Below are 17,900 nucleotides of genomic sequence, written 5' to 3'. Positions count from 1 at the left end.
GATCACCAGTGTGGTTTTTTGACTGGAGCTTCTGTGCCTATTATGGTTCTGGGAAGCAGGGGTTGTCATGTTTAAGTAGGAATTTGCCAGGATCTGTTTTTGTTTAACATGGGGAATAAGAGATTTTCTGCTTGGAAAACCTCCAGACACATTTAACCATTCTCAGGGAAGAGTGAAAGGTTAAATATAGGCAAAATCCTGTCCACAAGCTACTTCCATGCTTAGGAGACAGAAAAATGGCCATCTCCTGTACCTGCCAGTTGCTGACCCAGGGAAAACTGGCTATCTTCAAAGAAGAATAATGAAAAAATAGCAGCTATTAAAACAGCCACTATTATATGAATAAATAGGAAAAAAGAGAGAAAACAAATGACAGATAATGAGCACTTATTAAAACCTATGAGTAGGAAGTAGATGCATATTATTACCAAATAATTCTTTGTGAAATAAAAAAGAACAGGAAAACTTCAAATGCAAAGAAAAACTCAATTGAACATTAGAAAATATACTGATTTATTACATTATGTTAGTAGGAACAGGAAACATATGGGTATAAAACCAATACCCATTATTTATTTTTATCAAATCTTACTCCACTGGGATAGGAAGCAGTTTTTTTTACCTTTACACAAGCATTCTGTAAGACATGCTCATGTGTGGTTCATGGATACCTTTTTCTCATTTCAGCTGTCCAGATCCTTGATGACCTTATTGAAAGGAGCCATGAAAGTCATGATAGATTTTTCTGGCAAATTGTAATCATCAACAGCAACACATCAATTCAGGAGAGAGTTGAATTAGGAAAAACATTTAATTTGAACTCAAACCATGTTTTAAATCTGATTATAAATAATGGAAACAGTTCAGGAATGAAGCCTGGGCAGTTTAATGTTTGCCAGAACATGATTTTCCCTATTAAGCCTGGTGAGACACAGTCTGGAGAGAAACCTCATGTCCCTGATATAACTAGGAGATCCCACAGACATCATGAACATCTTACTCAGCATCACAAGATTCAAACTCTGCTGCAGCCTTTTCAATGTAATGAACAAGGGAAAACCTTCAACACGGAGGCAATGTTCTTTATACGTAAGAGGGTTCATACAGGACAGAGCTTTGATAAATATAATGAATATAAGAAAGCCTGTAATAATTCAGCTGTTATCGTCCAAGGGATAACTCAGGTAGGTCAGCCAACTTGCTGTAGAAAGTCTGACATCACTAAACATCAGCGAACACATGCAGGAGAGAAACCCTATGAATGTGTTGAATGTGAGAAACTCTCCATTAGCAAATCAGACCTTATGATACAGCACAAGATGCCTACTGAGGAAAAACCTTATGCCTGTAACTGGTGTGAAAAATTGTTCAGCTATAAGTCCAGCCTCACTATCCATCAGAGAATTCACACAGGAGAAAAGCCCTATGGATGCAATGAATGTGGGAAAACCTTTCGCCGTAAGTCATTCCTCACTTTACATCAGAGAACTCACACAGGGGATAAACCCTACAAATGTATTGAATGTGGAAAAACTTTTCACCGTAAGTCACTTCTCACTTTACATCACAGAACTCACTCAGGGGAAAAGCCCTATCAGTGTAGTGAATGTGGAAAAACCTTTAGCCAGAAGTCATACCTCACAATACATCATAGAACTCACACCGGGGAAAAGCCCTATGCATGTGATCATTGTGAAAAAGCATTTAGCCATAAGTCAAGGCTTACTGTCCATCAGAGAACACACACAGGGGAAAAACCCTATGAATGTAATGAGTGTGGAAAACCCTTTATCAATAAGTCGAACCTCAGGATACATCAGAGAACTCACACAGGGGAAAAACCCTATGAATGCAATGAATGTGGGAAAACCTTTCACCGTAAGTCATTCCTCACTGTCCATCAAAGGACTCACACAGGGGAAAAACCCTATGAATGCAATGAATGTGGGAAAACGTTTCGCCGTAAATCATTCCTCACTGTCCATCAGAGAACTCACACTGGGGAAAAACCATATGCATGTAACGAATGTGGAAAAACATATAGCCACAAGTCATACCTTACAGTACATCACAGAACTCACACAGGGGAAAAACCCTATAAATGTAATGAATGTGGAAAATCCTTTTACTGTAAGTCATTCCTAACTATACATCAGAGAACTCATGCTGGCAAAAAACCCTATGAATGTAATGAATGTGAGAAAACCTTTATCAATAAGTTAAACCTTGGGATACACAAGAGAACGAACACAGGGGAAAGACCCTATGAATGTAATGAATGTGGAAAAACCTTTCATCAGAAATCAAATCTCAGCACCCATCAGGGAACTCACACAGGGGAGAAACCTTACTTATGTAATGAATGTGGAAAAACTTTTTGTCAGAAATCATACCTTATTATACATCAGAGAACTCACACCGGGGAAAAGCCCTATGAATGTAATGAATGTGGAAAATCCTTTCATCAGAAGGCAAATCTTCGGAAGCATCAAGGTATTCACATGGGGGAGAAACCCTATGAATGTAGTGAATGTGGAAAAACTTTCAGTCAGAAGTCAGTCCTCACTGTACATCATAGAACCCATACTGGAGAAAAACCTTACGAATGTAATGAGTGTGGGAAAACCTTTTGTCACAAGTCAAACCTCAATACGCATCAGGGAACTCACTCAGGAGAGAAACCCTATGAATGTGATGAATGTAGGAAAACTTTTTACGATAAGACAGTTCTCACCATACATCAGATAACTCACACAGGTGAGAAGCCATTTCAGTGTAAAGAATGTAGGAAAACCTTCTCCCAGAAGTCAAAACTCTTTGTACATCACAGAACTCACACAGGGGAAAAACCCTTTAGATGTAATGAATGTAGGAAAACTTTCTCCCAGAAGTCAGGCCTCAATATACATCAGAGAACACACACAGGAGAAAAACCTTATGAATGTAAGGAATGTGGGAAAACCTTTTGTCAGAAGTCACACCTCAGCAGGAATCAACAAACCCATATAGGAGAGAAATCTGACGTAGCTGAGGCAGGCTATGTGTTCCCTCAAAATGACTCTTTTTTCCCTTGAACACACAACCTACACCTCTCCGGCTACTATTATAGATTTCTCCATGCTCAGTCTAGGAGAATATGGACACAAATGGTGACCATTACTTCCTGGCCTACCAACAAGAAGGTCTTAACCATGCTGTAACAGATGTGCTATCATGCAGGCTTTCTTGTTCCCATTGTTACAGCACACTTCACACTTTAATGTCACAGATATGGCTGTTTTCCTAGAAGCTCATGTACCAACCTCTGCCAGCTTCAAACATTTCTTCCGCAACTTCCTCACTTCTCTTCTCCATAGAATTGAAGAGAGTTAGGGCCTTTCTCAGGATTAGGCTTTGTCTCAAGGGAATGTTGGGGCTGATTTGATCTTCTGTGCAGACCACTCAGACTTTCTCTGTATCAGTAAAAATCTGTTTTGTTTTTAAAAATCATTCATGTGTTCACTGGAGTAGCACCTATAACTTCCTTCAAGAACTTTTTCTTTGCATTCACAACTTGGGTAGCTGATGCAGGAAGCTTAGCTTTGGTCTGTCTTAGCTTCCAACATGCCTTCTTCACTAAGCTTGATGATTTCTGCCTTTTGATTTGAAGTGACAGACGTGCACACTTCTTTTCACTTGAACACATGGTGGCCACTGCAGAGTGAAGTGGCCTAATTTCATTGTTGTATCTTGGGGAATGGGGGGCTGGAAGAGAGAAATAGAGACAGGGAAATGACTAGTCAATGAAGCAGTCAAACACATTTTTCCATCATGTTTGTTGTCTTCCATAGAGTTCCAGCACCCTGAGACAATTCCAATAGTAACATCAGAAATCACTGATCACAGATCATCATAACAGATGTGATAACTAAAATCTTTGAAAGATTGTGGGGATTGCCAAAAGATGTGACACAGATGTGAAGTGAGCACATGGTGTTGGAAAAATGGTGCTGGTCAGACTTGTTGAGCACTTCGTGGCCACAAATCTTTAATTTGTTAAAAAGGTGATGTTGCCAAGCAAAATAAAGTGAAGCTCGATAAAGTGAGATGTGCCTCTATTTTGATGGGCTCTAACAATTTGTCTTTTCATTGGTACATTTAGACCATTGACATTCAAAGTGATTGTACAGTTGGATTAATTTTGCCATATCATTTTCCATTCACTCCTATTGTTCTTTGTTCTTGCTTTGTCCTCCACTCTTTTTCTGCCTTTTATGGAGTTGATGATTTTATGATTTTTGTTTCCTCTCTTGCTTTTTTTTTTTTTTATTGAGACACTCACCCAGGCTGGAGTGCAGTGGTGTGATCATGGCTCCCTGCAGCCTCAACCTCGTGGGTTCAAGTGATCCTTCCACCTCAGTCTCCCAGTTAGCTAGGACTACAAGTATGCAATTAGCTAGGACTACAGGTATGCAATTAGCTAGGACTACAAGTATGCAATTAGCTAGGGCTACAAGTATGCAATTAGCTAGGACTACAAGTATGCAATTAGCTAGGACTACAAGTATGCTATTAGCTAGGACTACAAGTATGCAATTAGCTAGTACTACGAGTATGCACCACCATACCTGGCCTTTTCTTTTCTGTAGGGATAGGGTCTCACTGTGTTGCTCAGGATAGTCTCTAACTCCTGGACTCAAGCCATCTTTCTACCTTGGCATGAGCCACTATACCTGGCCTGTTTTCTCTTTTTAACATTTTTATACTTTGGTTTTTACTAGTTGCCCTGGAGTTTGCAGTATAGACTTGCAACAAATCCAAGTCCACCTTCAAATAACAGTATACCAGTTCAGTTACTTCAACTGTCTTCTAATAGAAATGTAATACCAGTTTCTCTCATATTCCCATCTGTTGTGTTATTGTTGCCATTTGTTTCACTTATATGTAAGCATACATAGCCTTGTATATATTAAGTATGTAATTGGCTGGGTGCCTTGGCTTAAGCCTCTAATCCCAATACTTTGGGAGGCTGAGGCAGGTGGATCATGAGGTCAGAAGATGTAGACCCTCCTTGCTAACACGGTGAAACCCCATCTCTACTAAAAATACAAAAAATTAGTTGGACGTGGTGGCACACGCCTGTAGTCCCAGCTACTCGGGAGGCTGGGACATGAGAATTGCTTGAACCAGGGAGGAGGTGGAGGTTGCAGTGAGCTGAGATTGCATCACTGCACTCCAGCCTGGGTGACAGAGCAAGACTCTGTCTCAAAAAAAAAAAAAAAGTATATAATTGCATACATTGTTATTATATACAAACTGTTATATGTTAGGTCAATTAAAAATAAAAAGCAGCTGGGTACAGTGGCTTATGCCTGTAATTCCAGCAGGTTGGGAGGCCGAGGTGGGCAGATCATGAGGTCAGGAGATCGAGACCATCCTAGCTAACATGGTGAAATCCCACCTCTACTATAAATACAAAAACAAAATTAGCCGAGTGTGGTGGAGGGTGCCTGTAGTCCCAGCTACTCGGGAGGCTGAGGCAGGAGAATGGCATGAACCTGGAAGGCAGAGTTTGCAGTGAGCCGAGATCATGCTACTGCACTCCAGCCTGGGTGACAGAGTGAGACTCCATCTCAAAAAAAGCATTTTACCACCACTTATTCCTTCTCTAATGTTCTTTTTAAAGTGTAGATTCAGGCTGGGTGTGGTGGCTCATACCTGTAATCCCAGCACTTTGGGAGGCCGAGATGGGTGGATCATGAGGTTAGGAGTTCAAGACTAGCCTGGCAAAGATGGTGAAACACTGTCTCTAATAAAAATACAAAAAAATTAGCCAGGCTTGGTGGAGGGCTCCTGTAATCCCAGCTACTTGGGAGGCTGAGGCAGAGAATTGCTTGAACCTGGGAGGCAGAGGTTGCAATGAGCCAAGAATGTGCCACTGCACTCCAGCCTGGGCAACAGAGTGAGACTCTGTCTCAAAATAAATAAATAAAAATAAACACAATGTAGATTCAGTTTTCAGATGTATATCTTTTTTTTCTCTAGATAAGGTTTAATATTTTCTCACATGACACATCTGCTGGTAACAAGTTTCCTCAACTTTTGTTTGTCCAGGGAATGTTTTATTTCTCATTTACTTTTGAAAGAAGATCTCACAGGGCACTGAAATCTTAGTTGATTTTTTTTTTCTCTCAGCGTGTTTAATATTTCATTCCACTCTCTTTTTACTTTCGTGATTCTGAGATGTTGAATGTAATTCCTTTTTTTTTTTTTTTTTTTTTTTTTGGAGACAGAGTCTTGCTCTGTCTCCCAGGCTGGAGTGCAGTGGCGCAATCTCGGCTCACTGCAAGGTCTGCCTCCCGGGTCCACACCATTCTCCTGCCTCACCCTCCCGAGTAGCTAGGACTACAGGCTCCCACCACGCCTGGCTAATTTTTTGTATTTTTTAGTGGAGACGGAGTTTCACTGTATTAGCCAGGATGGTCTCGATCTCCTGACCTTATGATCCACCCACCTCGGCCTCCCAAAGTACTGGGATTACAGGCATGAGCCACCGAGCCTGGCCTGAATGTGATTCTTATCTTTGTTTCTCTATAGGTAAGATGTTGTCCAGTCCACCTTTGGTTTCTTTTGGAGTTGATTTTTATACAGTTGGAGAATAATATGCCTAGGTGTAGGTTTTTGGCATGTATCCTGCCTGGTGTGCTCTGAGCTTCCTGGATCTTTGGTTTTGGTGTCTGACATTAACAGTGGAAGTTGTTAGACATGATTGTTGCAAATGTTTCTTCTATTTCTCTCTCTTCTCCTTCTGGTATTCTCATAACTCTATGTTACACCTTTTCTAGCTGTCCCACAGTTCTTGGATATTACTTTCCATTGTTTTCAGTTTTTAAAGTTTCTTTCAATGTTTCCAGAGCTCAGAGACTCTTTCCTTTGTTGTGTTCAGTCTACTAATAAGCCAATCAAAGACATTCTTCAGGTCTGTTGCAGTATTTTTTTATCTGTTTCTTTTTTGTTCTTTCCTTGTACTTCTGTCTCTGCTTACATTGCCTATCTGTTCTTGAATGCTGTCTCCTTTGTTCATCAGAGCCCTTAGCATACTACTCAGAGATTTTTTTAAAAATTCTTGTCTGATAATTCCAGTATCATAGCTGTGTCTTGTTCTGATGATCTGCCACTTCAAATTGTGTGTTTTGCCTTTTAGTATGCCTTGTGCTTTTTCTTCATTCCTAGATATGAGATACCAGGTAAAAGGAACTACTGTAACAGTGCATCCAGTAATGCTGGGAAGCTGTGGAGGTGAGGGGAAGCTTAGTCCATCCACCAGCATAACTTAGAGCAAGTAATTTGTAAACAACAGAAGTTTATTGCTCGGTTTAGAGGCTAGAAAGTCCAAGGTCAAGGTTCCCGGAGATTCAGTGTTTGATGAGACCCATTCCTCATAGATGGTGCCAGCTATATGTCCTCTCATGTTGGAATGGACAAAGAAGCTTCCTTTGGCCTCTTTCATAAGTGCACTAATCCCAATCAGGATGTCTTTGCCATTACCTTTCAAAGGTCCCACCCCTTAATTCTAGTGCATTGGAGACTCGGTTTCAACAGGTACATTTTGCAGGGGGTCGGGCAGGGACCAAATATTCAGACCGTAGCAGAAGTGTTCTGGAGTCTTATGACTGGGCCTCACTGTTTAAGTGAGTCTCTGCTTTTGGACTATGAACTTCACATGTTTCTCTGTTTTTATCTTCCCCTTTAGGGATGACTGGAATAGGCTGGATTTGGTTATTTCCCTTCCAGCAAGTCATTTAGGATCTGATTATATGAGAGCAGGTTAGGCTGAGGTTCAGTAATTTCTCCTGAGGACAAGCCTTGCAGGGTGCTCTGGCATATTTTAAGATGGTTTTCCTTTCTCCTTCCCAAAGGTGGAAGCAGGAAGCGAGTTTTCTCAGGTATTTGCCACAGGAGCCTGGTGAAGCTCCAGGAGGTAAATTTTATAATATTATGCTCCCTCATAACTGGATCTCCCTGGCGTTTTTACCTCCTTGAGTTGTCCATATGGAACCTTCAGCAATTCACCAGTTATAGTTCAAGATTTTCTACTCCAGCACTGGTTCCTAAGGTGGTTTCAGTAGTAAGTCTGTTCCTGTAAGCCATAAATTCCTATATACACTTCTCTATCTCTCCAATCTTGGGGGCAGTGATTTGTCCTATATCCTCTCCACATTCAAATCCAAAAAGAATTGTTGATTTTTCAGTCTCTTCAGCTTTTATTTGTTTTATTTAATTTTTTTTTTTTAGAGTTGGGGGTCTCACTATGTTGCCCAGGCTGGTCTCAAACTCCTGGACTCAAGGGATCCTCCTGCTTTGGCCTCCCAAAGTGCTGGGATTACAGGCATGAGCCACCACACCTGACCTTTTCAGCTTTTCATGTGTTGTTAAGATGGACTGATTACTTCCATTCTTTTTTTTTTTTTTTCCTTTTTTTGAGATGGAGTCTCACTTTGTTGCTCAGGCTGGAGTGCAGTGGTGCAATCTCAGCTCACTGCAACATCTGGCTCCCAGGTTCAAATGATTCTCCCTGCCTCAGCCTCCTGAGTAGCTGGGATTACAGGCACCCACCACCATGCTGGCTAATTTTTGTATTATTATTATTTTATTTTTTAATTTTTTGAAGCAGCTCACTCTGTCATCCAGGCTGTAGTGCAGTGGCATGATCTTGGCTCACTGCAACCTCCACCTCCAAGGTTGAAGCAATTCTTCTGCTTCTGCCTCCCAAGTAGCTAGTACTACTGGCACACACCACCACACTTCGGTAATATTTGTATTTTTAGTAGAGATGGGGTTTTGCCATGTGGGCCAGGTTGGTCTCAAACTCCTGACTTCAGGCGATCCACCCACCTCAAGCTCCCAAAGTGCTGGGGTTACAGGTGTGAGCCTCTGCACCCAGCCTAATTTTTGTATTTTTAGTAGAGATGGGGTTTTGCCATATTGGCCAGGCTGGTCTTGAACTTCTGACTTCAGGTGATCTGCCCACCTCAGTCTCCCAAAGTGCTGGGATTACAGGCATGAGCCACTGCACCTGGCCACTTCTAAGCTTCTTACATGCAGAAATCAGAACCTGGAATCTGTTTCTAAGACTTATCTTCTTAATGCCTATGTGGACAATTAAAGATTTTTCTCCTCAGGACTCTGAATGTGATGAATTGTATTAGTAGACTTTCTAATATTGAGCTTTACTTAATATGTGAAATAAACTCAGAAAGTTCCTTCTTGGTCTTAACAGTCTATTCCTTTCTGTAAATATTAGTGTTTCTGTGGATTCTGTACTTGTTCCTTTTTATCCTTTCATTCTCTTAGGTTCATTTGGTCTGATGGATTCAAGTACCATTGAAATTCTGATAGTTTCAAAATCTTTATCTCCAGCTTTGATCTCCCTTGTGAACTCTGGAACTGTATTTCCAATTGCCAGTTGGACATCCCTACATATGGGACCTCAGATATTTCAAACATGCTGTGTCCAAGTCTGTATCACTTCTGGCCATCATATTGTTCTTTTATTTTTCCAAATTTCACATCACCAGTAACAAACTAGCTGTGATCATGGCAGATAGCCTGGAAATAAAACTCCCCTTTTTACCCTCTGCACAGCAAATTGACATCAAATCCTGTTTCTACTTTTTTTCCTTTTAACTATTGCTTCCCAATTCTGTATTCTCACTGCTCCATCTTCTGATGTAGGAGGTCATCTGTCTTCCTCTTTTCCACTCCTCTGACTCTTAAGCCCTTTCCCATTCTCTTTCTCAGGAATGGCTGTTAAAATGCCAATATGGTTATGTAACTTTCCTGTACTTAGTGAACCTCCGTATTTACACCCTGTTTGTGAAGTGGCTGTGTTCACCCTGGGTGGACACGGAATGTTTCTGGCATGTACAAAGAGAATTTTATGCTGCCTGTGTACAGCTATTAATATGTAAGTACACTCAGCTTTTTGTATCTGTAGGTTTAATATCTGTGTACGTAAATAAACTTGGATGCAAAGTATTTGAAATAAAATCAGACGCTTGCATCTGTAGTGAACATATTCAGACTTTTTCTTGTCATTCTTTCCTAAACAACACCACTGTTTACATCCACATTGTATTTGGTCTTCTAAATGTGAAAGGAAAATAAATCTTGGGACTCCAAACTCATTAAGCTAAAGGGAAAAGTCAAGCTGGGAACTCGGTCATGCAAACCTGCCTCCTTCTTTTGGTTCCTAAATAAGATGGCTCCAAGATAAAAAGCTTTTTATCTAGTAGCCCCCTCCGTCATATTTTTCCCACAAGGAAATTTCTGGTGTGCTTTAAGATCTTTAAAGTATTTCGTTAAAATTAATTATGGCGATGTAAATTGATAGCTTATCCTTTTTTTTTTTTTTTCCTAGATGGAGTTTCGCTATTGTCACCCAGGCTGGAGTGCAATGGCACGATCTCGGCTCACTGCAACCTCTGCCTCCTGGGTTCAAGTGATTCTCCTTCCTCAGCCTCCTGAGTATTTGGGATTACAGGCATGCACCACCACACTTGGCTAATTTTGTATTTTTAGTAGAGACGGGGTTTCTCCATGCTGGTCAGGCTGGTCTCGAACTCCTGACATCAGGTGATCCACCTACCTCAGCTTCTTAGAGTGCTGGGATTACAGATGTGAGCTGCCACGCCTGGTCTGATAGCTCATCTTTACAGTGCATAGGACAGAACTCAGAGTCACCCCTCTGCCCACCTGAGACAAATGCATATCTGATTATTCCCCTCCCTGTTTGTCTATGTTATGTACAAATGCAGATTCACTGAGCCAAAGGCATGAATGACTGTATCAGTCTGTTCTCATACTGCTCTGAAGAAATACTCAAGACTGGGTCATTTATGAAGGAAAGAGGTTTAATTGATTCACAACTCTGCACGGCTGGGAAGGCCTCAGGAAACTTACAATAATCGCAGAGAGCACCTCTTCACAGGGTGGCAGGAGAGGCAATGAGTGCAAGCAGGGGAAATGCCAGACACTTATACAACCATCAGATCTCATGTGACTCATTATCATGAGAACAGCCTAGAGGAAACTGCCCCCATGATCCAGTTACTTCCACCTGGTCCCACCCTTGAATATGGGGATTATTACAATTTATGGTGAGATTTGGGTGGGGACACAGAGCCAAACCGTATCAATGAATGTTTTCCCCCTACCTCAGTCTTACATGAAAACTGTATTTCTCAATATTTCACCCTTTCCCCTTTAAATTTGGAGCCCTCAAAATCATTTTTGAAGAAAGGCATAGACTGTCTCCTGGGTGTGTGTCCTTAATGTTGGCAAATAAACCTCCTAAAATGATTGAGATTTTTCTTGGTCATTTTTCTTGATTGACCGAAGTGTTCCAGAGGTGATATAAAGTACAGTCATGCATGGCTTAATGACATGTGTATGTTCTGAGACATGCATTACTAAGCAATATTTTTGTTTTGTGAACATCATAAAATGTTCTTACATAACCCTAGGTGGTATATATATTTATATTTTTTCATATGAGAAACCATATGTTCTAACACCATCACTGAATATCAGTCACTTTCCCTACTTGATCTGCAGTGATAGTATCAAGTCCCACATGTCAGGTTTTATGGGGGAACCAGCCCCCACCATTTCAACGTAGGTTCTTTCTAGTTTCCCTAAGTGTTGGCTGGTCTGAGGAATAAAGAGTACAAAGAGAGAAATTTTACAGCTGGGCTTCCGGCGGTGCCATCACTTTGGTAGGACCATGATGGCGACCTTGAGCTGCAAAACCAGCCAGTTTTTATTAGGGATTTTGAAAGGAGAGGGGGTGTACGAACAGGGAGTAAGTCACAAAGATCACATGCTTCAAAAGGCCATAAAGATCAAAAGGCAAAGACAAAATTAGAACCCCTGATGAGGGTCTGTGTCCTGCTGTGCACACATTGTCTTGATAAACATCTTAACAGGAAAGAAGGTTCAAGAGCAGAGAACCAGTCTGACTAGAATTCACCAGGCTGGAATTTCCCAATCCTAGCAAGCCTGAGGGTACTGCAGGAGACCAGGGTGTATTTCAGTCCTTATTTCAACTGCATAAGACAGACGATCCCAGAGCGGCTGTCTATAGACCTACCCCCAGGAATGCATTCCTTTCCCAGGGTATTAATTATTAGCATTCCTTGCTGGGAAAAGAATTCAGTGATATTCTCTTACTCACACGTCCATCTGTAGGCTCTCTGCAAGAATAAAAATATGGCTGTATTCTGCCCAACCCTGCAGGCAGTAAGATCTTATGGTTATCTTCCCTCATTCCCTGAAAATCGCTGTTATTCTGTTCTTTTTCAGGGTGCACTGATTTCATATTGTTCAAAAACTCATGTTTTACAATCAGATTTGATATTGTTTGAACAAACATGTTTTACAAACAATTTGTACAGTTAACACAATCATCACGGGGTCTTGAGGCAACATACATCCTCAGCTTACAAAGATGACGGGATTAGGAGATTAAAGTAAGACAGGCATAAGAAATTATAAAAGTATTAATTTTGGGAACTAATAAATGTCCATGAAATCTTCACAATTTATGTTCTTCTGCCACGGTTCCAGCCAGTTCCTCCATTCAGGGTCTCTGACTTCCCACAAGAAGGTTTCTATATGTGTTTATAATCTTAGGGGACCATGGTAATATACATGGTTCATTATTGATTAAAAGGGCATTATAAGGCACATGACTGCATATGAAGGATAAGCATGGGTTATATGCAAATACACCATTTTATGTAAGACTTGAGCATCAGTGGTTTTTCGTATCTGGGGGGGGGTATTCTGGAGCTGATTTCCCACGGATACTGAGGAACAACTGTACTTTGAAAATGAAAGGTGCATACATTTTTGTTATTAAAATTAGGTCAAATACTTAAATGCAGAATCACTGCAAAATCAGTTCCTTCAAGACTGCATCTATCTCTCTCATCAAGGCCCAGGATCGTTTGTCTAGATACACTGCAGTATGTCATTCCATTAACATGGTGTGTCTTCTTTGTGTCCTTGGGACTGGACTTCTGCTACACCTCATACTTGTGAGATGGTGTGGTTCACATGGAAGTGCTAAACAACTTTGGTTTTTCAGTGAAGTGCAACCTCATAATACCATGCATCACCATGCCTGGCTAGTTTTTCTATTTTTTGTAGACAGGGTTTCACCATGTTGCTCAGGCTTGTCTTGAACTCATGAGCCCAAGTGATCCACCTGCCTCAACCTCCCAAAGTGCTGGATTTACAGGCATGAGCCACTGCACCTGTCCTAACTAACCATTTCAACTACAGATGAAGCAAAGTCTCTCTCTCTCTCTGATATTTGGTCTTCTATTTACAACTCCTAAAATATCTAAATGTGCCCCCCCTCTCAGGGCACACAGCCCAATCCTATTTTCTCCCAAATGATAGGGAAGAAAGAATCACATAACAAACGCCTAGTGATCTTCATTGTGAAGAGCACATGGTCAAAACTTTTTTTAAAATCCTATTTTGAAGTCCAGTTATGCAAAGAATTAATAAATAATGACACAAATTGATGAATGAGTAGCTATCTTACTGAGTCCAGTTTAAGAACACAAATGGATTTCATAATGAGCCACAAAGTCATCTGAGTCCAGATCAAAATGTCAAGGTCTTGAGAAAAGGCCCAACTGGGAGTAAATTATGAAATCTGCATGAGTCTCTTAAGGACGACTTAGGGAAGGCTTGGCTTTTGGTCCTTATTATAAGACTGATACGGTTTGGCTGTGTCCTCACCCAAATCTCGAATTGTTATTCCCATAATTCCCACATATCGTGGGAGGGACCTGGTGGGAGGTAATTGAATCATGAGGATTGTGTTGTTCTTATGATAGTGAATAAGTCTCATGAGATCTGATGGTTGTATGGAGGGAAGTTCCCCTGCATATGCTGTCTCTTGTCTGCTGCCATGTAAGACCTGACCTTTGCCTTCGGCCATGATTGTGAGGTCTCCCCAGCCACGTGGAACTCTGAGTCCATTAAACTTATTTTTCTTTATAAATTACCCAGCCTTGGTCATGTCCATATTAGCAGCATGAGAACAGACTAATACGGAGACTTTCATAATGAGTTTGACAGGAAGGTGCAGAAACAGAGTTCTGGAGTCAGATTATGGGTGACAGCTACATAATCTTTTTTATTCAGGAAAATTGAAAGACTTTGTATATGAGTGGAACTTAGCTTCTGTTCAAGGTTGATGTGGGAAAAAATGAGGTTAGATTTGTGAGCAGGAGCTGAATCATTAAACGTCTTCAAGTCCTTGCTAAAGAGTGAGAACCTAAGTTTTAAGCTGTTGTTAAATGCTTTTAAGTCCTTGAGGAACACAGTTACCTGTTTAGAGATATGTCTGGAAGCGAACAAGATAACGGGAAGTAAGAGGAGTTCAGGCTGATGGAAACATGATGGAAAATGGAAATATTTCAGATGAGAGAGAGGGAGGGTTTCACTGAGTCGAGGAGAGCAGGCTGATGGAAACATGATGGAAAATAGAAATATTTCAGGTGAGAGAGAGGGAGGGTTTCACTGAGTTGGGGAGTACAGGCTGATGGAAACATGATGGAAAATGGAAATATTTCAGGTGAGAGAGTGAGGATTTCACTGAGCCGAGGAGTGCAGGCTGTAGGAAACATGGAAAATGGAAATATTTCGGATGAGAGAGAGGGAGGGCTTCACTGAGTCGGGGAGTGCAGGCTGATGGGAACATGATAGAAAATGGAAATATTTCAGGTGAGAGAGAGTGAAGGTTTCACTGAGTCGAGGAGTGCAGGCTGATGGGAACATGACGGAAAATGGAAATATTTCAGGTGAGAGAGAGTGAGGGTTTCACTGAGTCATAAAGTTGTGGAGAGGAAGCAGTAAGTAGAAGAATACTTAAGAAGTAGAAATTAATAAAACTTTGTGACAGAACAGGTGTGATGGGTCTGGGAGAGAACTATACCTGGAACAGTGAATCTCAGAGTGCTCCATGAAAATAAGACTTTCTATCATAATACCGATATGTTACTTGTCTTTTTTGCTTGTTTTTGTTCTCTGCTTTGGTGCAAATGCAATAGTAAGTAAAACCGTAGCACAAAACAAGACAGTGGCTCCAAACAATAGCAGCAGTTCTATTATTTACAGTCACATCGTTGCCTAAATAAGTAAACATGCCAATTTTATTTTCATGTTGCTTAAGAATATCCTTGATGAAGCAGTAAAAAATATAATTTTCATTAAATCTAGATCCCCAAGTATGTCTTTTCAGTATTCTATTTGATAAAATGGTAAGAACTCATAGAGCACTTATTACTTAAAAATGAACAAAGTGTGACAGGGTGCAGTGGCTCACGCCTGTAATCCCAGCACTTTTGGAGCTCAAGAGTTTGAGACCAGTTAGAGCAACATGGTGAAACCCCATCTCTACAAAAAATATTAGCCAGGGGTGATGATGTAAGCCTGTAGTCTACTGTAGGGATGAGCCCTACAGGGTCTGTGGGTTTTCATCCCCATGTGCAGAGATGAGAGATCGCAGAAATAAAGACACAAGACAAAGAGATAGAAGAAAAGACAGTTGGGCTCAGGGGACCACTACCACCAAGACGTGGAGACTGGTAGTGGCCCCGAATGCCTGGATGCGCTATTATTTATTGGATAAAAGGCAAGGGGGCAGGATAAGGAGTGTGAGTCATCTCCAGTGACAGGTAAGGTCACGTGGATCTCGTGTCCACCGGTCGGGGGCCCTTCCTTGTTTGGCAGCCGAGGCGGAGACAGAGAGAGGACAGCTTATGCCGTTATTTCTTCTATGCATTTCAAAGACTTTTAGTACTTTCACCAATTCTGCTACTGCTATCTAGAAGGCCGAGCCCGGTGTACAGGGCGGAACATGAAAGCAGACCAGGAGCGTGACCGCTGAAGCACAACATCACGGGGAGACAGGCCTCCGGATGGCTGCAGGCGAGCTTGACTGATGTCGACTTCCACAAGACGTGGTGGAGCAGAGTCTTCTCTAACTCCCCCGGGGAAAGGGAGACTCCCTTTCCTGGTCTGCTAAGTAACCGGTGCCTTCCCAGGCACTAGCGCTACCGCTAGACCAAGGTCTGCTAAGTAACGGGCGTCTTCCCAGGCGCTGGCGTTACCGCTAGAGCAGGGAGCCCTCTGGTGGACATGTCCGGGCGTGTCAGAGGGCTAGCACTCTTGTCTCCTGGTCACTTCTCACCGTGTCCCTTCAGCTCCTATCTCTGTGTGGCCTGATTTTTCCTAGGTTATAGTTGTAGAACAGAGATTATTATAATATTGGAATAAAGAGTAATGCTACAAACTAATGATTATTAATATTCACATATCATCATCTATATTCTATTTCTAGCACAAGTATTCTTATTCTATATATTTTCTTTATTACACTGGAACAGCTCATGCTCTCAGTCTCTTGTCTCGGCAGTCTACTACCGGGGAGGCTGAGGCGGGAGGATCACTTGGCCCCGGGAGGCAGAGGTTGCAGTGAGCTATGATTGCACCACTGCACTCCAGCCTGGGCAACGGAGCAAGACCTTGTCTGAAAAAAAAAAAAAAAGTGAGATTGTCTTAAAGAAAAATAACTGAGCTGTTACTGAAAATGTAAAAAGTTTTCAAGTGAAAATTGAAATATGGAAAACGTATCTGCATTCTTGAACACGATAATTTTTTCAAAATTTACGGATTTTTCTGAGGAGATCAAGGGTAATATTACTGAATTTCAAAATATTTTATAGTAAAGTGTATCAATATTTGGAACATCTGCATTATTCGATGAACCAATATTTTCCCAATGGCCATGCCAATATGATAAAAATCATGATTGGTAAAAGACCCATTAACATTGAAAATAGACTTATAGGTTTTAATGTTATATAGCAGAAAAAGCATATGATGTGGTGTCATGCCTCCCATTGCAATAACCTGAATAAAGCATTTGTTTGAAGATCAAAGAAGAAGAACAATAGTTGGCCAAAAATACTTAATTTTTTTTTTTTTTTGAGATGGAGTTTCACTCTATCACCAGGCTGGACACAATCTTGGCTCACTGCAACCTCCACCTCCTGGGTTCAAGCGATTCTCCTGCCTCCGCCTCCCAAATAGCTGGGATTACAGGCACTCACCACCACGCTGGCTAATTTTTGTATTTGTAGTAGAGACGGGGTTTCACCATGTTGGCCAGGCTGGTCTCGAACTCCTGACCTCAAGTGATCCGCCCGCCTCAGCCTCTGAAAGTGCTGGGATTACAGGTGTGTGCCACTACACCTCGTCCAAAAATTCTTTTAAATTATTCTTCCTTTCTACAATTTCATGTCTGTGTGGGGCACTATTTTCTTCACACACTTAGTCAAAACAACATATTGCAACAGATTGAATTCAGAAGCAGATATGAGTATCAAGCTGTCTTCAGTTAAGCCAGACATTTTGCAAAAATGTAAGAACATTGCAACTCTTCAAACTGTTTGGGGACTTGTTTTATTTTAAAATACTATTTTGTTAGCATGAACTGAATTTATTATTTGTAAACATATTACTAATTTTTTTTTTGAAGTGGAATCTTGCTCTGTCTCCAGGCTGGAGTGCAGTGGTGCGACCTTGGCTCACTGCAACCTCCACCTCATGGGTTCAAGTGATTCTCTGGCCTCAGCCTCCCGAGTAGCTGGGACTACAGGCGCCCGCCACCACGCCTGGCTATTTTTTTTGTGTGTGTGTATGTATTTTTAGTACAGATGGGGTTTCACCATGTTGGCCAGGATGGTCCTGATCTCTTGACCTTGTGATCCACCCGCTTCGGCCTCCCCAAGTGCTGGGATCACAGATGTGAGCCACCGCACCCTGCCAATATTTAC

At 41.4% G+C, this 17,900-nt stretch overlaps 1 pseudogene; it reads left to right on the top strand.

Annotated features, from left to right (window-relative positions):
* LOC134738042 (zinc finger protein 717-like) overlaps positions 1-6,233 on the top strand; it is a 48,339-nt pseudogene extending 42,106 nt beyond the window's left edge.
* Positions 6,234-17,900: the final 11,667 nt, after the last annotated feature.

This window comes from Pongo pygmaeus, chromosome 14 (genome assembly GCF_028885625.2).
Source record: "Pongo pygmaeus isolate AG05252 chromosome 14, NHGRI_mPonPyg2-v2.0_pri, whole genome shotgun sequence".
Taxonomy (NCBI): domain Eukaryota; kingdom Metazoa; phylum Chordata; class Mammalia; order Primates; family Hominidae; genus Pongo; species Pongo pygmaeus.
The sequence above is the reverse complement of the archived record's forward strand: the minus strand, read 5'-3'. Positions and strand labels throughout refer to the sequence as shown.